General features: G+C 36.8%; 1 long non-coding RNA gene across 3 annotated transcripts; it reads right to left on the bottom strand.

Moving 5' to 3' along the window:
- On the bottom strand, positions 1 to 21,608 carry LOC120080785 (uncharacterized). 3 transcript variants are annotated; one of them, XR_016530851.1, is made up of 2 exons: positions 21,339 to 21,608; positions 1 to 9,179 (listed from the first exon to the last, which is right to left on the bottom strand). It is a non-coding gene; the product is annotated as an uncharacterized LOC120080785 (long non-coding RNA). The 3 variants fall into 3 exon arrangements; XR_016530852.1 differs by having other exon boundaries at positions 1 to 8,036; XR_005482647.2 differs by having other exon boundaries at positions 1 to 3,322.
- Between the last annotated feature and the right edge of the window lie 3,362 nt (positions 21,609 to 24,970).

The following is a 24,970-nucleotide window of genomic DNA, read 5'->3' as shown; positions in this document are numbered from 1 at the left end:
TTTACGTGGAAAATCCTAAAACAGGGAGAAAAAACTACGATAGATATTGTTTTTTATTATTAATTCTGGTACACAAAGTACAAGAGAATAGGCCAAATAAATAGACTAGTGGAAAGCCCTAGGGTACATACAATTACTAAAATACCCCTAGGGTTACAAGTTGTTTTTTCGACACTCCCCTCAAGTTGGGGCTTAAATATCAATAAGGCCCAACTTGCTGATACAATAATCAAAGCTTAGTCTCAGTAACTTTTTTGTGAGCACATCTGCAATTTGCTGATTTGAGGGAACATAAGGAATGCATATACTTCCGTTGTCAAGTCATTCCTTGATGAAGTGTCGGTCGATCTCAACGTGTTTTGTTCTATCAAGCTGAACAAGATTATTTGCAATACTTATTGCTGCCTTATTGTTACAAAATAGTTTCATTGGGAGCTCATTGTCTTGATGAAGATCTAACAACACTTTCATCAACTAGATTTCTTCACATATCCCTAAACTCATGGCTCGATACTCAGCTTCCGCACTACTTTTGGTCACAACTCTCTGTTTCTTGCTCTTCCAAGTCACTAGATTACCCCAAACAAATGTGCAATACCTTGATGTTGATTTTCTATCAACAATAGACCCTGCCTAATTAGAATCAGTGTAGGCTTCAATGCAGCATTTATCAGACTTCTTGAACATTAACCCCTTACCTGGTGTACCTTTCAGATATCATAGAATGCATTCAACTGCTGTCATGTGTTCCTCACAAGGAGCCTGCATAAACTAACTGACAACACTCACTGCATATGAAATATCAGGTGTATGAGATAAGTATATCAATTTTCCAACTAACCGCTGATACCTTTCTTTATTGACCGGGACATTGTTACTGGTATTGCTGAGCTTTGAATTATATTCAATTGGGCTGTCAGCAGATTTGCACCCAGTCATTCCTGTTTCCGTTAGAAGATCAATCGTGTATTTCCGTTGGGACATTGAGATTCTGTCCCTTGACCGGGCTACTTCCATTCCAAGAAAGTATCTTAACTTCCCAAGGTCTTTAATTTCAAACTCTTTGGCCATCTTCGCTTTGAGTTTCACAATTTCATCATCGTCATCACCGGAGAGCACAATATCGCCAACATACATAATGAGAACGAAAACCTTCCCTGAAGTTGACTTCTTTGTAAATAGTCTGTGATCTGAATTCCCTTGGGTATACCTTTGTCCTTTGACAAAGGTGGCAAATATGTCAAACCAGGCTCTCGGAGATTGTTTCAACCCATATAACAACTTTCTCAGCCAATAAACTCGCTGTTTGAACTAATCTTCAAATCCGGGGGGAGGATTCATGTAGACTTCCACCTCAAGTTCTTCATTGAGAAAGGCATTTTTTACATCCAGTTGATGCAGAGGCCAATCTCTATTAACTGCAACTGATAGCAAAACTCGGATAGTATTGAGTTTAGCCCTGAGAGAGAATTGTCTCGGAGTAATCTACCCCAAAGGTTTGGGTAAACCCTTCGGCAACTAGTCTGGCCTTGTACCGATCAACAGTCACGTCCGACTTGTATTTTATAGTGAAAACCCATTTGCATCCAACTTTCTTGTGCCCTTTGTGTAGGATCACCTGGTCCCATGTTCCATTTTTCTCAAAAGCCCTTATCTCCTCCATAACAGCAACCTTCCAAACTTTAGTTCCTATTGCTTCCTGTATGTTACTCGATATCACCCCTGTATCTAAACTGGTGGTAAACGCCCTAAATTCAGATGACAGGTTACTATAGGTCATGTAACTATGCATAGGGTACCTTGTACATGACCTAATACCTTTCTTTAGGGCAATTGGAAGATCAAGAGAAGCATCATGCTCCTTCAGTCTGTTAGAATTTTCACTGTGATCCCTAGTCTCCTTTGCCTGGTTTTCATCTTCAGATATCACCTTTTCACGATTATCTCTAGTATCACTCACATTTTCTAGAGTTGTGTTCGAAACATTATTTTCTGTAGTCTTCCCATCTGCTATAGTGGTGTTATCAGCACCTTTTCCCCCCTTTTCCTCTCGTTAGTCTCAGTGCAAGTATCAATCTCATTAATTTCAGGAATACACGTACCTGATGTCGGGTTTGACTCATGGACTGGAGCCGAAGATGCAACAGGTGACGCTACTTCCTTCATGAGATTCTTCCTATAGTATGTTATCCATGGGACTTGATTGGTAGGGAGGATAGGACCGACATGTTCGGGAACTCCAAGGGAACTGTATAAGTGGACTAGTTAGTCTCTTCACTAGATGTCTCTCCCTGAAGATGGCTAACAGGGAAGAAGGGCTGATCCTCAAGGAAGGTGATATCCATAGAAACAAAATACTTGCGAGACGATGGGTGGTAACATTTATACTCATGTTGATGAAGTGGATACCCAACAAAGACGCATTTTTTAGTACGGGGGGTGAATTTCATGCGGTTTTGACCATGGGAGTAAACAAAAGTAATACAGCCAAAAACCCGAAGTGGTACATCGGAGACTAAACGAATAGTGGGGTATAACTCTTTCAAACTGTCTAATGGGTTTTGAAAGTTGAGGACTCGGGAAGGCATTCGGTTGATTAAGTGAGCAGCAGTAAGGATGGCATCACTCCATAGGTAAGATGGGAGTGATGTGGATAGCATCAAGGACCTGGCAATTTCCACCAAATGATGATTTTTTCTTTCGGTTACCCCGTTTTGTTGGGGAGTGTAGGCACGCGAACTTTGGTGGAAAATCCCTTTGAATACAAGGAACTCCTGGAAGGAAGTGTTAAAAATTCCCACCCATTGTCACTTCTCAAAATACCAATCCTGGCACTAAATTGGGTTCCCATAGTGGTATAGAATTTCTGGAATACAGATAACACTTCGGACTTATCAGTTAGAAGAAATACCCAAGTAAGCCTAGTGTGGTCATCTATAAAAGTGACAAACCAACGTTTTCCTGTGGAGGTAATGGTTGGTGAGAGACCCCAAACATCACTATGAACTAAGGTGAAGGGTTTGGATGGTTTACAGGGCTGGGAATGGAAGGAGACACGACACTGTTTGGTACGAATACACACATCACAATTTAAAGAAGACATATTAATATTGCGAAATAAATGCGGAACTAAGAATTTTATGTATTAAAAGTTTGGATGTCCTAAGCGGTAATGCCATAACAGAAAATCATTCTCAGAAATATAAAAATTTAAAGAGACAAGGCTAGTTCTATAATCATTCCTAGAGGAAGCATCATCTGTCAGGAAGTAGAGTCCCCTATCGTGCCGGGCAGTGTAAATCATCGTCCCCGAGCTCAAATCCTGAAATAAAATAAAATCGGGTGAAAAAACTGCCTGACAATTCAGATCTCTTGTAATCTTACTGATGGATAACAAATTATATGAAATTTTAGGAACATGCAAAACATCTCGCAAAACCAAACCCTCAAATGGAGATAAATTCCCTTTTCCTGCAACAGGTGCAAACGACCCATCTGCAATCCTAATTCGTTCGTTACCGGCACTTGGACAATATGAGAGGAACTGTTCAGAGGTACCAGTAAGATGATATGTCGCCCCTGAGTCAACAATCCAAGGTTTTTTCCTGTTAATACTAATAAGACTAAAAGACTGGATATTACCTAACTGGGCGATGGCACTGACTCCAATCGTACTCAGGCTAGTCGAACTATCTACTGAGGGTTTCTAAGGATTCTCATTTACTGAGTTACTCACAAGGGCACATCCAGATGTTGATTTATCATGTGATTGGCAACGTTTACTATTTGGGGGTCGTCCATGTAGCTTCCAATACTGGTCCTTTGTATGCCACGATTTTTTACAATGCTCACAGACAGAAGTGGGCCTTTTATCGCCGTTAGTACTTGAGGACTTAGTGGCAAAACCGCAACATCAGTAGAGGTGATGACAGAGTTATTCTTTGCAATTGATCTATCTTCCTCCAGACGTATTTCTGAGCATACTTCCATGAGAGAGGGAGTAGGGCATTGCCCCAGAATCCAACTCCGAACAACATCAAACTTCGAATTTAGACCGGCCAGGAAGTCATAGACATGATCTGCTTTTCAATTTTTGCATACTGTGCTCCGTCATGAGCACATTTCCAGATTGTTTCCCTACAAAGATCCATCTCCTACCACAAAAGAGTCATTTTAATAAAATAGGACGTTACGTCCATAGTGCCTTACTTACATTCATGTGCCTGTTTTCGTAATGTATAGAGTCGGGATGCATTCTGCCTCTGTGAATAAATTTATTGAATAACATCCTAAATATCCTTGGCAGTTGCAGCATAGAGTAACAGTCTGCCAATCTGGGGTTCCATACTATTAATCAGAACAGATATCAACAGCGAGTCTTCTTCTTTCCAGATTCGCTTTTGAGGGTCTCCTTGAACGGGCTTAGGTATCTCTCCAGTCAAGTATCCAAACTTATGATGTCCTTCCAAGGCCATTCTGATGGATTGAGCCTAGGAAAAGTAGTTCTGGCCATTCAATTTCTCTCCAGTAATGGGTAAAATAGGGTAGAATTTTCCATGGATCCAGACAGGATATTTGTAGTGGGTAAAATAGGGAAAGAATTTATCGGGTTTTTAGAGTATACTGGTATGTTGGCCAAGACATCTAGTTGAGAGTTAGTCCCAAGAATCGTCCTGAAATCTGCAAGCTGCTATTGTAGATGGGCAAAACGCCGTTGGTGATCACTTGTAGACCCCCGACAAGGTTGATGTTCAGGTCTAACTGCTGGCACCATCAGAGTAGGCCGTTGATGAGAAGTCGCATCGACTATTGATTCTGCTCGACCACAGCAACCAGCTAGAAGAGGATGTGAAGTTGCGACTGGCGGGATCTGCTTCGACTGGTTTGTCGCACCAGCTAGGTCGACCGATGATGAGGTGTAACTGGAGTCGTGCGGCTGGAATCACTATAGTTGGGAGTGGTCAAGTGGCTGGAAACATTGTGCTCGAGCGTCTGGAACATCCGCAGCGGTTGGGAGTGGTCGAGCGATTGGAAAGCATTGGGGTCTCGTGGCTGGTACATCCGCAGCGATTGGGAATGGTCGAGCGGCTGGAAAACGTCGGGGTCACGCAACTGGATGATTTTGGGTTCGGCTACGGCTGGGATCTAGTCGACTGAAACTAGGTCGATTAGGGTTAGGGTCTGAAACGGATTGGATGAGTTTTGGTAGCGTGACTTCGAGCTATTGTTCTACGGCTTCCCGAACGACTTTGGTGATATCGGCTTCCCGACTAGTTCCAATGGAGGTTGTTGATGGAGAATCTGGTCTATTTTCATCAATGTTGACTAGGGTTTCATCGCCATGCTCTGATACCATGTTGAAAAAAGAGGAAGAAAGGAACACAAGATAGGGAGAAAAAACCACGATAGAGACTGCTTTTTATTATTAATTCTGATACACAAAGTACAAGGGAATAGGCCAAATAAATAGACTAGTGGGAAGCCCTAGGGTACATACAATACTAAAATACCCCTAGGGTTACAATCTATTTTTCGACAAAATATACATATATATATATACACATATATAAAACTAAAATATTTCCTTAATAAGAAAACCATATTATAAAAGAATTTGAGAGAAAACCAAGAAAATAAGCATAAATTTCTAAACCAAACCATAATTCTATCATTTAGAAAGTTCTTTTTTTTTTTCAGAAAATGATAAATTAGAAACAGTTACCAAAATTATTATTTCCAAAAGTTTTCCATTTTTTTTAGAAAATGAAAAATTGGAAACATAATAAGTTGTTACCAAATACTCTTTAAAACGTTAACCAACCCTAAATCGAAAAAGTGGACATATATATTATATATATATCACCTCATCAACATTCAAAGTGATAACTTTCTCCTCCAAGGTATATGCATCCTTGATATTGAACTTTCTGAAAAGGGAAACTATGGAGAAGTCAGAAATATGCTTCACAGTTAGATCATCCATCACAATGTAAGTTGCCAATTCCTTCACAAATCCCACTTTTAATCCATCACCACCACTGCTACTACTTGCTTCGTGTCACAATCGCTCTTTCGGAAGCTTCTTTTAGCGATTGTGCGGCACTTGTTCCCGCTCACGAACAAGCCAGCCAACTCGAATACGGACTGCCGATGGCACACCGAGTGCCTCTTGCAACCTCCAACCCCGTTTTAGGGAAAATGGTTTTAGAAAACGGGTTTAGAGAAAAGGTTTTCGTAAGAAGATTTGAGAGTGTGTATAAAGAAAGAAAGATTGTAGTAGACTAGAAAGCAATAAGCAACAACAACGGCTTTATAGAGTACTACTCCGGGTATGAGGAAGTGATGGTTAGTCTTATCCCCATATAGTGCATTCTGAACAAAAAGCCAACTGGTGCCTTTGCATATGCAAAAGGGCGAGTGGTCACTTACAATGTAAATGTAAAGAAAGCAAGCTAACTAAACTAATACAATACAGGATATGAAAGTAAGCTAGAAGGGGGTTGGATTGGGCATGCGGCCATGGGAAACAGGCTCTGGACAAGCATGACCGTTACACTTCGCACCTCGTGCTTCCACTTTCAATTGAAGTACTTGAACAGCCAATAGAACTAAATCCCGAACTAAGAGAACCAAGACTGAATGAACTAGAAGGAATAGTACTAAAACAAAAACTCGAAGTACTTGAAGCTGCACCAAATAAACTGCAACTATCACTCAAAGTAGTTGAATGAGCTCCAAATGAACTACAACCATGACTCCAAGTACTTGAATTAGGAGCATTATCACCAATTGAACTACTAGAGGTTTGATCAATAATATAAGGCAAAAGCTTGGTGGAACAATTGAGTGAGACTTTGGGTCTCAATAGGGTTTCTTTGCTTTGCCTTGGTTTAATAAAACACGTCTCGTTTAAGGTTTCTACACTTTCGTATAGGTTTCCCTAGCAACCAATCATGTGTTGTTTAGTCAACAGCCTAATTACAGCCCCAAGTGGAAGTGAAAGTAGATTCAAAAGAAAATCTATGAAATCTTTGTCCGCTTCACCATAAAGAACACTTCTTTCTGTGTCTATTAAAAGCTTCAATCTCATGTTAGTTGTTTGTTGTGTCATTTTGATCTGTGCTAACCTCTTTAATTTAAAGTTGCAACGCAAAGCTTTTCTTTAAGTTTAATTCACAAATTGCAACTACGTTTTTTTTTATCACTAATATCTAATGCATATATATTTATTTTTTGTTTGGTTAGAAAACACATTTGATTCATGATGCATATATTTTAATGGGTAACTATTTAGTCAATGTAATTTCAAAATTGTAACACTTTAGGCCCTTTTAGTAACTATTTAGTTTTTGAGTTTTTTTAAATTTTATTTTGAAAATGAAGTCTACAAACACTTCTACCATCTCTGAATTTCTTGTTTTGTTATCTGCCTACTAACAATTTCAAAAATTACATGATTGAAAAATTCCAAATGTGACAGACAGGACAGGACTCCTGACTGGTAAAATATCTTTTGAAATCTTTCTTTTTGAAGAAGAAAAGATAAGGATAAGAATTTGTCGGTGGGACAGGACCTCCACTTGACCTTATCTTATCTTAAAAGAAAAAGAAATAAAGCAATAATACAAACAGTAAAGCAATAAAAGATAGATGGGATATGTCTGCAATATCTTCAAGCACGCTTTATAAGATCTTCAAGTGATAATTATTGATGATGTCACCCAGTTTCTCCTGAATGGCCTGGATTGGAACGATTATTACATATATCTATCGTATCAACACTTTTGGGACTACGATCCAGGGTCTTACTTCTTCTGCTACCTCGCCTACTTTGACTGCCCAACGTAATCCTTATGAGTTAATGGGATATTATAGTCATTTCCAATACAGTGATCTGTCCGAGCTTTCCAATCTTCAGCTAACCGCTGTGGGCAGTGGTTGGTTAGTTCAGTTCAGGAACATACTGTCTCCATCATCTCTGCCTCAAATGTAGGTCTTTTATAAACAGCGATGATAATTGTAGACTGGTTACATACCTATGTACAAAAGTGATTTAAATAATTTACATAAATTTAAATTTAAATAATAATTTGAGTAACGATTTTTTAGACTAATTTGGCCGTGAGTCTAAAAATGGATCATTGATGTCGTAATCGCCGAAGGGGTCGTAATCATCTTCGTCATCTTCAACTTCATTATTTACAGATGCAGAGGAATTTCCATCTTCTTGAGTTTCATTATGGTCTGATAATTGCCTGACCACTGTATTGAGAACTGAAGTAAAATCAGCGTGTGATCTTGCTCCAGCTAAAGAACTCATAATTGATTTTTTCGTCAAAGTAAATTGTTCATCTTCTTGGCGAGATAGATCCAATAGATGAACATTAGTTTTGAACCAATCTTTCAACTTTGACGCTTCTAGGTGGGAGTAATCAATCTTTTCCCACCACTTGATCCTTAATTCCTTGCTCAAGGCTTTGAAGTTTCTGTATTGTAGTATTTCAGACATCTTCTGATAAAATTTTTTGGCAATATAAGTAGGTAATCCTTTTACAAACTACAATAGAAACAAGAAGTATTCCAAGAAGAAAGGAACCACTTGTTTTCGATGCAACAAACAGGGACGCTATGCTAATAAATGCCCCTTGATAAAGAAGATCAACAATCTAGAGATTGACAATGACCTAAAACAATCTCTTCTCTTTGCCATCTGGTTTGAAGATGAAATCTCTATTTCAGAAGAATCATCTCCGAGAGAATAATCAATGAAGTTATTGGAGATTCCTCCTCTGAAAGATACTCTTCCGGTTCCTCTCAATTTTCAGAAGAAGCTATCCCTTGCACGGGATGTATCAATGTTCTAACAAGAGATCAAGAACACCTACTTGATCTGATAGAAGAGCTTCCCGATGAATTATCTAAGAAAACGGTCCTTCTAAAACTCCGGGAGTCTCTAGAAGGACAAAGTTCGAAGCTTCAAGTCTTTGAACCAATTCAATATTCCTTTCAAGAAATACTCAATCGGGTCAATAATGAATCATTCCAAGAGCCCACAAAAGATTCCGACCTCCATATGGAAGTCAAGAAACTCAAAAGGGAAGTTGCAATCAATAAGCAATGACTGTCGATTCTGGAAAATGCATTCAGTAATTTCCAACAGCAATCCGCAAACGTAATTCCTTCAAGAGAAAATTCAGGAGTTCAAAAGGATGATATAGAAGTAATCAACTATATCAGTAAAGTCTACAATAAAAAATGGTTATTTAAGGTCACTATTAAGGTTCAAGATTTCAAGTTCGAAGCAGTTGCCTTACTGGATTCTAGAGCAGACCAAAACGTCATCCAAGAAGGATTAATACCATCAAGGTATTTTGAAAAAACAATGGAAGTTCTTAGAAGAGCCAACAACCAGGACTTCACATCAATTATAAATTGCCAAAAGCGCATATTTGCAAAGGAGATGTGTGTTTTGTTAACACCTTTCTTTTAGTCAAAGACTTATCAGAGAAAGTTATCTTGGGAACACCCTTCCTTACTCAATTATACCTTTTTCATGTTTCTAAGAAAGGATTATCATCTCAGAAATTTGGAAAAGTAATGACTTTTGAGTTCTATCATCTGATAACTTCTAAGTACATCTCAAATATTGAAGAAGAAATCCAGCAGTTTATCAATAGAATTTCTAAGAAAGAAAAGCAAACCGAGTTCCTTCAAAATGACATTTAGAACAAGAAGGTTGCTGACCAAATTACTAGTCCTTCGGTCCAAAAGAAATCCAGCATTTGCTAATGAAAATGGAAGCCAAAATTTGCTCAAACATTCCAAATGCCTTTTGGGCTCGCAAGAAGCATATAGTCGAGCTCTCATATGTTGATGGATTTAACGTAACACAAATTCCCACAAAGGCCAGGCCCATTCAAATGTCAAAAGACCTGATCAAAATCTACAAAGCAGAAATTGATGAGCTCCTCCGAAAAGGGCTTATTAGGCCATAAAAAAGCCCATGGTCCTGTGTGGCCTTCTACGTCAATAATCAAGACGAGAAGGAACGAGGAGTTCCAAGATTGGTAAGCAACTATAAACCCCTTAACAAGGCTCTCAAATGGATTAGGTATCCAATTCCTAGTCGACAAGATTTATTAAAAAGAATAACCTCAGCCAAGATTTTCTCAAAGTTCGATATGAAGTTTGGATTTTGGCAAATCCAAGTATTTACAAAGGACAGATATAAAACAGCTTTCAACGTCCCCTTCGGGCAATATCAATGGAATGTCATGCCCTTTGGATAAAAGAATGTTCCTTCGGAGTTCCAAAATGTCATGAATGACATATTTAACAAATATCATGATTTCACCATCTTCTATATTGATGATGTCTTGGTATTCTCAAATACAATTGAACAACACTTTAAGCACTTGCAAGTGTTTTTCAACATCATTAAGACAAATGGTCTTGTGGTATCTTAATTGTTTCAAACAAAAATTAGATTTCTTGGTTATGATATTAATCAAGGAATAATTAAACCAATCCTATGATCACTAGACTTCGTGGATAAGTTTCCAGACACTATTCAAGACAAGACACAGCTCCAACGCTTTCTTGGGTGTGTAAATTATATTGGAGACTTTATTAAAGACCTCTGTATCATCTGTCTCCCCCTTTATGATAGATTGAAAAAGAATTCAAAACCATGGACGGACGAGCATACTCGAGTGGTCCAATCAATAAAAGCTTTAGCAAAAGGCATCCCATGCTTATGGCTAATAGATGAAAAAGCTTATCCAATTGTGGAAACCGATGCATCTGACATTGATTATGGCGGCATCCTCAAACAAGAAATTAACGAAAAAGAAACAGTAGTTCGTTATTATTCTAAAGTCTTGAATGATACTCAAAAGAACTATTTCACCGTGGAAAAGGAGATTCTCGCAATAGTAAATTGCGTTCAAAAGTTCCAAGGAGATTTTATCAAGAAAGATTTTCTGGTGCAAACGGATTTAAAGCCCAGTAAATACATCTTTGAAAAAGATGTGAAGAATCTTGTGTCAAAACAAATCTTTGCAAGATGGCAGATAATCTTATCCTGCTTTGATTTCAAAATTGAGCCTATAAAAGGCACAGAAAACTCTCTTGCAAATTATCTAAGCAGAGAGCACCTCTCAAGCAAATATACTCCTAAGAAAGAAAAACAACTCCCTCATAAATTCCTAGAAGAAAAACAACTCCCTCATAAATTCCTAGAAGCCCATGGAACCCCCCAGCCATCCTCGGCCACCAAGGCGGCCTCCGCCGTCGCAGAGCATCCAAGCTAGCCCTTCCAAGGCTAGTAGTTCAAAGGGCAAATAGCCCATCTCTCAATCTTCTGTACCATCTCCCATGAGTGCAGATAACTATGTCATGGACACCGACTTTGAAGTCGTGTTTAGAAAGCGTCAAGGCAGTGCCCACAAGGTACTTTCAATATATTCAAGCTCCTTAAGCCTACCTCCTTAAACCTCAACAACACTGTTATGTCCCTCGGAAGTAGACAGTTCAAATAAGAGACCTACGAGGCCATCTTCAACCTTAATTCCAAAAAATCTGTCAACATTTTCCCAGGTGGTGAAGCCAAAGGTTTTCCAACCAAGGCCACCAATTTCGGGATATTTCACAAAAAAAACAATAGTCAATCTAGCGATCGAGCCAGAATTCGACGGGCCATCTATTCAGGAAGTCTGTTCTCAAATATTCCCTCATGGATTCAATTATCTTCTTGAGGATGTATAAAAAACGAGAACCTTCTACGAATTCATCTTGGGGGTAGACACCAAGTCCTTAGAAATTACTCATGTTCCGGATCGATCAGATCCTTCAAAAATTGTTTACTCAAAGTTGAGAATTTTCAAATTACTAACTCCATCCTACTGTAATCAAGGGATGTTTGTAATGAAGAAATTCTCAAAACCTTTCAAACCACAAACATATACATACCGTGACTACATGCGAGCATGGTATAATATTTTCTGGTTTCAAGCATACAACCATTCCTGGTTTGGGACATTCTGTAAGCAAGCTTACAAAATGCACTTTCCAAATTGGTTTCAATCATTGTGGAACTACTTTGGATTATCAGAAGAAATCTTCTCAGTGGAAGTCTAAAGGTCTTACCACCTCTTTCAAACTAGCATATATGTGTCTCCTTTTTCAAAGACGTTTAGATTTGCATTATACTTTCAAATTCAGTGGATCTTTTGTTGGAATTTCCAACTAGGACCATACGGAAACTTCAAAGCCTTGAGCAAGGCATTAAGGATCAAATAGTGGGAAAAGTTTGATTACTCCCACCTAGAAGCGTCAAAGTTGAAAGATTGGTTCAAAGCCAATGTTCATCTACAGGATCTATCTCGCCAAGAAGATGAACAATTTACTTTGACAAAAAATTCAATTATGAGTTCTCTAGCTGAAGCAGGATCACACACTGATTTTACTTTAGTTTTCAATACAGTCGTCAGGAAATTATCAGACCATGACGAAACTCAAGAAGATGCAAATTCCTCTGCATCTGTAAATAATGAAGTCGAAGATGACGAAGATGATTACGACCCCTTCGCCGATTATGACATCAATGACCCATTTTTAGACTCACGGCCAAATTAATCTAAAAAATGGTTACTCAAATTATTATTTAAGTTTAAATTTATGTAAATTATTTAAATCGCTTTTGTACATAGGTATGTAACCAGTCTGCAATTATCATCGCCGTTTATAAAAGACCTACAATTGAGGCAGAGATGATGGAGATAGTATATTCCTGAAGTGGACTAACCAACCACCGGCCATAGAGCTTAGCTGAAGATTGGAAAGCTCGGACAGATCACTGTATGAGAAATGACTATAATATTCCATTAACTCATAAGGATTACGTTGGGCAGTCAAACTAGGCGGAGTAGCGGAAGAGGTAAGACCCTGGATCATAGTCCCAAAAGAGTTGATACAGTAGATATATGTAATAGTCGTTCCAATGCAGGCCATTCAAGAAAAACTGAGTGACATCATCAATCGTTATCACTTGAAGATCTTATCAAGCGTGCTTGAAGATATTGCAGACATATCCCATCTATCTTTATTGCTTTAATTATTGCTTTACTATTTGTATTATTGCTTTTTTTCTTTTCCTTTTAAGATAAGATAAGGTCAAGTGGGGGTCTTGTCCCACCGACAAAATCTTATCATAATCTTTTCGAATTTTTCAATCATGTAATCTTTATTTGTTGGGACGCGTGTCAATATCTTATCGAAATTACTAGTAGGCAGAAGGCATTTTATCCTTTTAGAATCTTTCTTTTTTGAAAAAGATGAGATTACGATAAGATTTGTCGATGGGACAGGACCCCACTTAACCTTATCTCATCATAATTAGAAAAGTAATAATAAAGCAATAAAGTAATAAAGTTAGATAGATGGGATATGTCTGCATTATCTTCAAGCACACTTGATAATATCTTCAGTTGATAGCTATTGATGATGTCACCCAATTTATCCTGAATGACCTTGATTGGAACAACTATTGAATATATCTACCTATCAACTCTTTTGAGACTATGATCTAGGGTCTTACTCCTTCGGCTACCCCACCTACTTTGGTTGCCCAACCTAATCCTTATGAGTTTATGGGATATTATAGTCATTTCTCTCACAGTGAATTGTCCGAGCTTTCCAATCTTCAGCTAACCGTTGTGGCCAGTGGGTGGTTAATCCACTTCAAAAACATACTATCTCCATCATCTTTGTCTCAAATGTAAGTTCTTTGAACGACAATAGTAATTGCAGACTGATTACACACCTTTGTACAAAGACGATTTAAATAATTTACATAATTTTAAATTTAAATAAACATTTGAGTCACCATTTTTTAGACTAATTTGGTTGTGAGTCTAAGAATGGGTTGTTGATGTCGTAATCGGCAAAGAGATCATAATCATCTTCATCATTTTCGACTTCATTATTTACTGATGTAGAAGAATTTGCATCTTCTTGAGTTTCGTCATGGTCTGATAATTGACTGACAACTGTATTGAGAACTGAAGTAAAATCAGCATGTGATCCTGCTCCAGTGAGAGAACTCATAGTTGAATTTTTTTGCCAAAGTAAATTGTTCATCTTCTTGACGAGATAGATCTTGTAGATCAACATTGGTTTTGAACCAATCTTTTAGCTTTGACACTTCTAAGTGAGAGTAGTCAAACTTTTCCCACCACTTGATCCTTAGTGTTTTTCTTAAGGCTTTAAAATTTTCATATCGTCCTAGTTGGAAATTTCAACAAAAGATCCTATTTTGAAAAAGGTGGTATGACCTTTGGACTTCTATTGGGAAGATTTCTTCTGATAGTTTGAAATAGCACCATGTTTGAAACCAATTTGGAAAATGTATTTTGTAAGCTTGCTTACAAAATGTAACAAACCAAGAATGGTTGTATGCTTGAAATAAAAAAAAATATTATACCATGCTCGCATGTAGTCACAATATGTATATGTTTGAGGTTTGAAGGGTTTTGAGAATTTCTTTGCTACAAACATCCCTTGATTCCAGTAGGATGGAGTTAGCACTTTGAATATTCTCAATTTTGAGTATACAATTTTTGAAGGATTAGAACTATCCGGAACATGAGTAATTTCCACGGATTTGGTGTCCACCAAGATGAATTCGTAGAAAGTTCTTGTTTTTTATACATCTTCGGGAAGATACTTGAATTCATGAGGGAATACTTGAGAACAGACTTCTTGAATGGATGGTCCGTCAAACTCTGGCTCGATCGTTAGATCGACGATTGTTGTTTTAGTGAAATATCCAAAAAATAGTGGTCTCAGTTGGAAAACCTTTGGTTTTACCACTTGGAAAAATGTTGATAGGTTTTTAGGAATTAAATTTGAAGATGGCCTTATGGGTCTCTTATTTGAGTTGTTTGCTCCCGAAGGACATAACAGTGTTGTTGAGGGTTAAGGAGGCAGGCTTAAGGATCCTGATTGTATTGAAAGTGCCTTTTGGGCACTGCCTTGACGCCTTCTAGACATGACTTCAAAGTCGGTGTCCATGGCATAATTGTCTACACTCATGGGAGATGGTGCAGAAGATTGAGAGATGGGTTGTTTGCCCTTTGAAATACTAGCCTTGGAAGGGTAGCCTGAATGCTCTGCCTCAGCGGAGGCCGCCTTGGTGGCCGAGGACGGCTGAGAGGTTCCATGAGCTTTTAGGGGTTTTTTAGGGAGATAATTTTTAGGAGGTTATTCCTTTGAGAGGTGTTCTCTGCTTAGATAATCTGCAAGAGAGTTTTCCATGCCTTTTATAGGCTCAATTTTGAAATCAAAGCAGGATAAGATTGCCTGCTATCTTGCAAAGATTTGCTTTGAAACTAGATTCTTCACATCTTTTCAAAGATGTATTTACTAGCCTTTGAATCTATTCACACCAGAAAATATTTGTTGATAAGATTGTTGGGATTGGTGTCCTAATTCTCCCGGAGTCTCGTTGTTTTGTAAAGATACACATTGTTCAATGAATAAATAAATGTTATTTAATTCTGGCATTTACTCATATCCAATAAACAAAGCTCTTTGGTTATCTTATATGAACTTAAGCATGTATATGTGATATACAAGTGGATCATGTCTTTAGTGATAACCGAAATCGGTCTGTAGTATAAGGATTAAGGTGGGATACCTGATCTTGGTGACACTATGGATACGGTCCGCTTTGTAGAGGTTTGCAAGTGTTGTAAACTACTACATATGGTAGATTCTGATCATTCGTGTGGAGACGTGGAGCGGGGGTGTCCTATACAAAGAGTTTGTATAAGACTTGGACCATGAGATGACTAGACTTTGTATATAACGCCGTTGATACTAGACTTGCATCTCACCTAAACGACCATAGGTGACACGACCTCAATCCTGAGTGTTTTGGGAACTTCTGCCTTTGAGGGTGGTCCTTTGATTAGTATGGGTGAGAGTGGCCAGATTGCCAACTAAACATGCCTACCTTTTTGGGGACTTGTCTGATCTGGAAGTTGGGAACTCAATCCACTATATGAAATTCACTCATTTCCTGAAGCAGGAATAAGTAGAGAGATGGCTCCCTTAAGGGCTGATTCCAGGGCTTGAACATAGTGGCCATAACTTCTCTTTAGAAGAGAAGACTCAGTCATAGTGAGACTATGACTTATGTTCATTAGAGGGATCGGTGATACTTAAGGAGACAGATGTAACTACAAGGGCATAACGGTTATTGGCCCAATTGTACTTACGAGTGATCTATGAAGGGTTATCGCACTGCTGATTGGTTATGATAGACACATAATATATCTGTGGTAAGGAGTTCAGCTGTCGGTCTTTAGTGGAGTACTTGGCAGTTAACTGATGATGAATCCCATGACTAAAGAGTTTAGTTAGTTATTCACGTACCGTTGGAGCTTCAGAGCTACAGGTCTGTGAGGTCCCCTTGGTAGCTTGGATTCTGTTGAGGATCAGTTCTTGGTGTTAATTTGAAATGTTCTAATTGACAAGAGGTATTTTGATTATATATGATATAATCGGTATGATGTATAAGATACATCTAGTGGAGGATTGATGTAAATGAGATTTACATTAAGTACCATGGAATAGAAAAAGAATCATGGTTTTTATGTTTCATGAGATGAAATATTAAAACTATAGGTTATAAATATGGTATGGTAAGTTGGTTATTATTTATATTTATAATAATATTAATTATTGGATAATTAATACTTTTTCTTTTAAATAACCAAAGTAGTGGATGATTATTGGATCATGGTAACCGTGAGTTTAAAAGGAACGTGGTTTCCTATTTTGAAAAGAAGTTTTTTACAAAAGTTTGAAAAGGTTTTTCGAGTCTTTTCTCGTGCAAAAGAAACTCACGAAGTCGTCAAGTAAATTTGGATTTACTAAATGACTGCTGAGCGAGCTAAACGATCATGCAATGGCGAGCTAAACGAAAGTGCAGTGTTTACTAAACAATCGCTGGCCCAAGGTAAACGATCATCTGTAGACGACAGACCGAGCTAAACGACCGCATAACTTTTGCTAGACGATTGTTTAGCTTTATCTACAGTTGGACATCGACTTATACGATAGGTCTCCGCCATCTCCCACTTGCCAAGTCGTGTACGCGATCGTTGTTTCCTCAGTTCGTCTGCCTCATACCAAGTTCGAACAGAGCCCACCCTCTGGATACTCACACCGAGAATACCAAGGTCGCCTTGTTGGTGGTATCAGACTCAACTTGACACCGTCGAGGTTTTCTAGAGGTCGTTCGTGGTGCTGTGGAGGCCGTTCATGTTACAGAGTTTTTCATGACCAAGGAGATCGTTAAGGATGAGTGCGAAGTGTTCATGCTGTGTTGCGGTCGTGTAGATCGAGCGTTCGAGGCTGCTATTGTTCCAGTGTTTGTGCGCAACAGATCGTCGAGACGTTTCTGCCGATGTGCATAGAGTTTGTCTCTTTATGTATTTGTATTGTTCATGCTGTAATTTCTGGAAATATTTGTATAATCGTTTGTTTTGAAGTCGACTGTAAATATATGTTAATTCATTATTGTAATTTGGAATAGTCTTGTTCCGTTGCTCATGGAAATCTTGTTTCTGATTTCCTTCAAAGATCTCTTTTTTTACTGTGGAATAGTTCTTTTGAGCATCATTCCAGATTCCAGAATAATAACGGACTACTGTTTTCTTCCGTTAATTCCTTGCTTGAGAATGTCGCCGTAATCAATGTTAGAAGCATTGGTTTCCAGAATTGGATAAACTTTTTCAATTGGATAAGCATGGATGAAAAAGCTTATACAATTGTGGAAATCGATGCATTTGACGTTGGTTACGGTGGCATTCTCAAGCAAGGAATTAACGAAAGAGAAACAGTAGTTCGTTATTATTCTGGAGTCTAGAATGGTGTTCAAAAGAACTATTCCATGGTAAAAAAAGTGATTCTCGCAATAGTAAATTGCGTTGAAAAGTTCCAAGGAGATCTTGTCAACAAAGACTTTCTGGTGTGAACAGATTCAAAGGCCAGTAAATACATCTTTGAAAAGGATGTGAAGAATCTAGTTTCAAAGTAAATCTTTGCAAGATGGCAGGCAATCTTATCCTGCTTTGATTTCAAAATTGAGCCTATAAAAGGCATGGAAAACACTCTTGCAGATTATGCCATGGACACCGCCTTTGAAGTTGTGTCTAGAAGGCGTCAAGGTAGTGCCCAAAAGGCACTTTCAATACAGTCAAGATCCTTAAACCTGCCTTCTCAACCCTCAACAACACTATTACGTCCTTCGGGAGTAAACAACTCAAATAAGAGACCCATAAGGCCATCTTCAAATTTAATTCCCAAAAACCTAACAACATTTTCCCAAGTGGTAAAGTCAAAGGTTTTCCACTCGAGGCCACCAACTTCGGGATATTTCACTAAAACAACAATAGTCGATCTAACGATCGAGCCAGAGTTTGACGAATCATCCATTCAAGAAGTCTGTTCTCAAGTATTCCCTCACAGATTCAAGTATCTTCTCGAAGATGTATAAAAAACAAGAACTTTCTACGAATTCATCTTAGTGGACACCAAATCCGTGGAAATTATTCATGTTCCAGATCATTCCAATCCTTCAAAAATTGTATACTCAAAATCGAGAATATTCAAATGCTAACTCCATCCAACTGGAATCAAGGGATGTTTGTAGCAATGCTTGAAGATAATTTAGACATATCTCATCTATCTACCTTTATTGCTTTATTGCTTTGTGCTTTATTGCTTTATTATTACTTTTCCTATTACGATGAGATAAGGTCAAGTGGAGTCCTGTCCCACCAAAAAATCTTATCGTAATCTTATCTTTTTCTAAAAAGAAAGATTCTAAAAGGATAAAATTCCAGTCAGGGTCCTGTCCTGCCACCTTTGGAATTTTTCAATTATGTAATATTTATTTGTTGGGACGATATTTAAATATTGTTTTAAATATTAATTACCTAAATAGGATTCATGTGTGAAATATGTGATTAATTAAATTAATATTTGATATTAAATTATTAATTATTTAAATTAAATCAATTTCAATTTAACAAATTGAATTTTGCATTATATTTAATTTAATTGTAAATTAAATATAATTTAGAAAATGAAATTAAAAATTGGTTTATGTAGTGGGTTTTTTTCCAACATATGGTGGATTTATCCATCTTTGAACACCTAGCTCTTCATGTGAGTGCCATTTGAAGTGATAATGGTTGATACTTGCTTGCATGTTTTAGTTACATAAAAGCTTCCAATTTTTTAAATTGAAGAAAAGGTATTCTTTTTGACAATTTGATACATAGATTAAATCGACGAACTAAAATTTATGAACTAAATTATTAATTTCGTAGAAGTCCAAAGAATGACTATGCTTTTTGAAAAAAAAAAAAAAAGGTTAAGAATTTGTTTGCTTTTCGGTCTACATAAATAGCCCCTTGTTTACAAACTATCTCAGCCAGAACCGAGACTACTAAATGGGCGGAAAATTTCTAACACGTTGTCACGGTTGATTCTCTCCCACCCAAAAAAAAAACAAATAACAACTAATTTTTTATTTGATTTTCAAAATTGGGACTTCAATTTTGAAAATACTTCTTAAAAAAAACATAGATATTGATTGAAAATGGTATTTATAGATATTTAAAAAAAAAACAAATTTCTTTAAAATGAGCTATTTATATATAAAAACTTTAATTTTTTTTTTTTGTTATTTCTAACGATGACTCAGTTTTTTAAATTTATGTTTGACTATAAATTATATAAAGAGTTGTTAACTTATGCTTCAACCAGCTAAGATATACAAGCCAAAAAGATCTTGGCTTAATTGACATAGTATTTTATATTATCAGCTTTAAAATTAGAGATTCGATTTCCTCGTCTATTTACTATAAAAAAAAAAAAAAAGCATTAAGATATATAAACTTAAGCTTCAATGATTTAATTTGGAGTGGTTCTAAAAAAATAAAGGTTTAGGCTTGAAAATTTGTCAAAAACAACACGATTAGATTTTCATCTTACAAAACTAGCACACCTTTTGAAAACTCGTAAAAATAAATTTTCTCTGTCCATCTCACACAAGATCGATCACTAAGAATTAGTTAAAAAATCAACTTTTTCTAACCTAAATACAGGACGAGATTTGCTAATTCTTTGATGTAATCTTCTCAAATCTCATATCAAATCTTATATTATTTTCAATTTTTGATTATGTTTACTAAATATTATATCAAATTATTACGTAATTTTAAAAAAAAATTAGCATAATATATGTTTTCACAACTATATGAATTTCCCAAATTTCAAATGATTTTTCCAATTATCAAAATAGATTTTTCAAATTGATTCATTTTTAAATTTTGGGAAATATTAAACTTTTCAAAAAATTAGATAAGATTTGAGATATATATAGAATCTTGATTTTAATTTTGTCCGAGATTCTACCGTGAAAACTCAAATATATAAATTTTCGTCTTAACTATGTCCGAGATTTTACCGAGAAAGCTTAAATGTACAGAATCTCGATGTTATTTTGTCTGAAATTAGCATCGAGATGCACACAATCTTTGTGTATAATCTGACAAGATGTACAAAGAATGCCCCAAACAATCAATAAGTTGGAAAAAGTTGATTTTTTAACTAAAATCTCGTGGTAAATCTCGTTAATGGACTGAAAAAAAACTATCTTTACGAATTTTCAAAAAACGTGCTAATTTTGTAATGAAAATCTAACCGTACTATTTCTAACCATTTCCTTAAGACTTATTAAACTACCCTCAATTACCTTATGATTTTGTTTTCAAAATTTTATGACATATTTTCTAAACTAAAAAATAATAACTTTTAAAAATTTATTCTTTTTAATAATTTGATTAAGAATTTGTTACCGCTAAATATAAAAAAGTTGAGAAAATGATCACCATCTTAAAGAATCAAATGATTATAAAAAATAATATAAATTATAAAATTTTGTCTCTAGAAAATTTCTAATTAGAGACATTGTATCACACCGTAATTTATACAAAATAAATCAAACATGGTTTTAGAAAAATATATAAGAAGAATATATCATGCGACAATTATGATCGGACAATTAGATAAAATACATGGAGATGATAATGAATGTATATGTGGTGCATAAAAAAATTTCCAAAAATTTTGCCTATTTATGACTAAAACCATAGTAAAGGTATATATCCCACAAAAATTTAAGATGAAAAGGATTAAGCCTTGAAAGAAAAATAGATGAGAAAGTAAGAGTAATAGAAGAGAGAATGAAAGTTACTTACCTTAAGAGTCTAATTAGCAACAGCAGATTGTCTTGAAAGGTTGAGATCAGATGAGAAAAAATTATTCAAGTTCAAGACTGAGGTTGAGAGAGAGAGTTAGAATGTTAGATCAATATCAGAGAGAGAAGCAGAGCAACAATGGAGGAAATTTTAATCTAAAAAGAAAAAGAGTCTTCTTTTCTTTTCTATCTTTTTCATACTTTGCTTTCTTTCTTTCGTTCTTTTCATTGCTTTCTTGAAAGTTTAAAAAGCCTAAAATACAGAGCTCAATTATTTGTACCCATCCATTGAGGGGTCTTGGCTTACTTAACAAGGTTACTAAGTTAAAGACTTAATATATTAGAATTTGTAAGTTTGTGTTTAAAGTTGGGAAAAAAATCTAGTGCTACTCTCGTTCAATATTTGACACATCATTAATTGATTTATTAATTTATTACTGATTTATTTCATGGACCCCACTAACTCTTAAATGCTACTTTTGTGTAAACAATTAGTAGAGGTAGTATGAAAAAATTTTCATACTACCTAATACTAGAAGTTTTCTCTCGAGATTGTAAGATGAAATTCTTCGATAAGTCTAAAAAATAGAGAAAATGAGTGTTCACATGAGGTTTCTAGATAAACGCGTTTCATGGAGTTGAACTTATGTTTATGTAGATTTATTGCGGATGTGGTTCAATCTCTATTACTTGATCCTTTGATTAACTATCGTTGAATGTATATGTTTGATGTATGGAATTAGAGTGCGTGATGTTCTTAAAATTGAAGTCTTGGAAGAAGGTTTATATCTAGTGGTAATTTAGTCTTCAGCAGCTAGGGAGTCTTCTGACGATAGAAAATTCTCTCTAGACTCTTTGGAGTCTAAAATTTTTAATCCTAAAAAATAAAGAGAACTCATTTTCTAGAGTTCTCTAATAGACTTCGTGGGCTTGGACATAGTTGGTCCATGGACCTAGCCCTTTGACCAAATTAATTGGATTTGAGTCTTATTTGGCATATAGACTAAATTAAGTCTATTTATTGGCTCAAATTGGACTTTATCCCAAATAATAATATCGAATTAAACCAAAATAATTTTATTTAATCCAACAGTCATGATGGAAACAAGTTTTATCATCGAGATTTGCCAATTTATGTTTTCAATTTCAAGTTAGGATACATATCAACCTTTAATTGGTCCCAATTTTGACGATTTGTAATTTCATCATTAATTTGAGAAATGAAATGGTGATTTGTGACTGGTCTAAAATTTTTCATTCAACAAATGCCACATTTATGCACATGTTTGAGTGGATGAATCTCGAAAAAGATAAAATTGAAATCAAAATACAAATTGTTTCCTCTTGACTTTGACTCTATTTTATGGGTCAGTTTAATCAAACTATTAATTTGGTACATAAGTTTGATTTGATTTTTTTTAATTGACATACATTTTTATGCCAACTTGTCAAAACATGAATTTGAGTCTTTTCTTTTCTTTTCTTTTTTTTTTTTTACTTGAAACTTTAATTTGAATTTAAGTAGAATTTATGTTCTACCTAATTCAAAATTTGCATTTGAAGCATAACTGAACTTCTACCAAAGATGCTTGAGTTAATTTAAAATAAAATTTGAATTTCTCTCAATTTTTTTTTTTTGAGATAAAAATTTATTGGGTGAAAATTTTAGTTTTAAAAATTAAGAGGGAACCAACCTTTGGTTGGGGAATCCCATATTGGAAAACTTTGCTTTGGAAGCCTCCCTTATGTGCTCCAATCTTGAGCTAAGCATATAATACATATAAAAACATAGTTTTAAAGATACTAATGCATGTTGGGTATATTTAACACATATAAATAGTTTTTCAACAAACTTCCCACACATGTATGCATTTAAAATATAACTCATGGAAACTAGCTGGCATGAGAATAATCTTCAAAATATGCTTTCTACGTTTTAGTCACTCACCTCGACTTTCTACTTACTCATAGATATAGACTTTATTTTGAGATATTTCCTTCTACAAGCATTTTCTAAAATATCTCAGGAATCTTACTCTAAAATTTGAGCTCAAAACTTCTTGTAGTTTGGCCGGAATCATAGAATCACTAAGACTGACTCAAGTTTATCTGATAGCCTGACTCTTCTCTCTTCTTCTCAGTTTCTAGCCCGATCCCTTCTAGTTTTTCCTCCGGTAGCCCTACCCTAAAAACTAGACTTCCAGACCTTTCAGGTGGCTTTAGAATCACTCCAAACGCACGAGTAAATTGGGAGAAGAACTCCCCGTCCTAAGTTGATGCTGCTTTCCAGACTTCACTGTCCAATGCATCCTCTTTGAAATTATATGACCAACGCATGGATTTTGCTCTCAACACAAGGTTTACTCAACTTTCCCACTCTTTTTACTGTCTTTTTAATTGTGATCTACAAATGAAGTCTTTTGGCCCTATTTATAGGCTTCCAAACCTTCTCCAAATTCGACACCTTCTACTTAGCTGCATGTCCAAGTGTTTCCTCCTCACACTACCAACACATCTTTTTTATCAACGCAATCTAAGTGTCTTCTTCCAATGTAGCCAATGCATGAGCCTCAAATTGCATGTCCTCAGATGCAACCACCTCAAATTCTTAAGGCTTAAGGCTTCCTCCCAAGAAGACACATGTTTTGATGACATCCTTTAGGTGATCTCATCCTTTATATGCGTCCAACTCTTGGATGTTCAACGCATAGTCCATACTCAATGCATAGCCTATAATCAACACATAGCAAGCCAATTTGTTACCATCACAATCCAACTTAGCCATCGGAATCCAACTTAGCCATCGCAAGAGCTAGCATCACCAATGCATAGGGTGACCGTCCATCCTCGACGCATGGCTCACTAGGTAGCATCGCACAGCTTGCTTGGCATGGGCGCATGGTGCTGGTCATTGATGCATGGGCGTGCTGCATAAGCTGGCCGCTCGACGCATGGCGTGCGGTATAGGCTGACCATCGTTCACTCGCTCGGCCGCATGGGCGTGCTTAGCTGCATGGGCGTGCTTGGCCGCATGAGCTGTGCGCTTGGCTACATGGGCGTGCTTGGCTGCATGGGCATGCTTGGCACGTTGATGTTCGGCAGGGCGCCTCGACGCATGAGCATGGTCGTTCAACAGGGCACTCAACGCATGGGCGTGGTTGCTCGACACATGGTAGGGGCGTCTGGCCAAGGTTGCTCGATGCATTGGGTAGGGGCGTCTAGTCGAGGCTGCTCGACGCATGGCTGGGCATTTGGCAGCGCTTGGCCTGCTCGACGCATGGGCTGCCTTCCAACGCATCACCTCTATCTTTCTTCCTTCAGCCGCATGCCATCACCAACAATCCTTCCAACGCATCAACGTCACCCTTCTAATGCATTGGTCCCTTCCAACGCATCCCACACGAAATTCTATATTTAGCCAAATTTCCAAATTTTTTCCCAAAAGTCAAGCTTCCAAATTTCCTCTTTTCTTCAAATCTCCACTCTTTTCTCTACCATTACACACTCGTTTCCACATCAACCCACTCACCACACTAGTCTTAGTAGGGAATGTACTCAAGTAGAGAAATTAGGATTCGGGGTTACATTTACCTCCCCCTTATGAAAATTTCGTCCTCAAAATTTCGCTACAAG

This window comes from Benincasa hispida, chromosome 7 (assembly GCF_027475165.1).
Source record: "Benincasa hispida cultivar pf3 chromosome 7, pf3_genome.v1.1, whole genome shotgun sequence".
NCBI classification, from domain to species: domain Eukaryota; kingdom Viridiplantae; phylum Streptophyta; class Magnoliopsida; order Cucurbitales; family Cucurbitaceae; genus Benincasa; species Benincasa hispida.
Note: the sequence above shows the minus strand (reverse complement) of the source record. Positions and strands in the feature narration are given on the sequence as shown.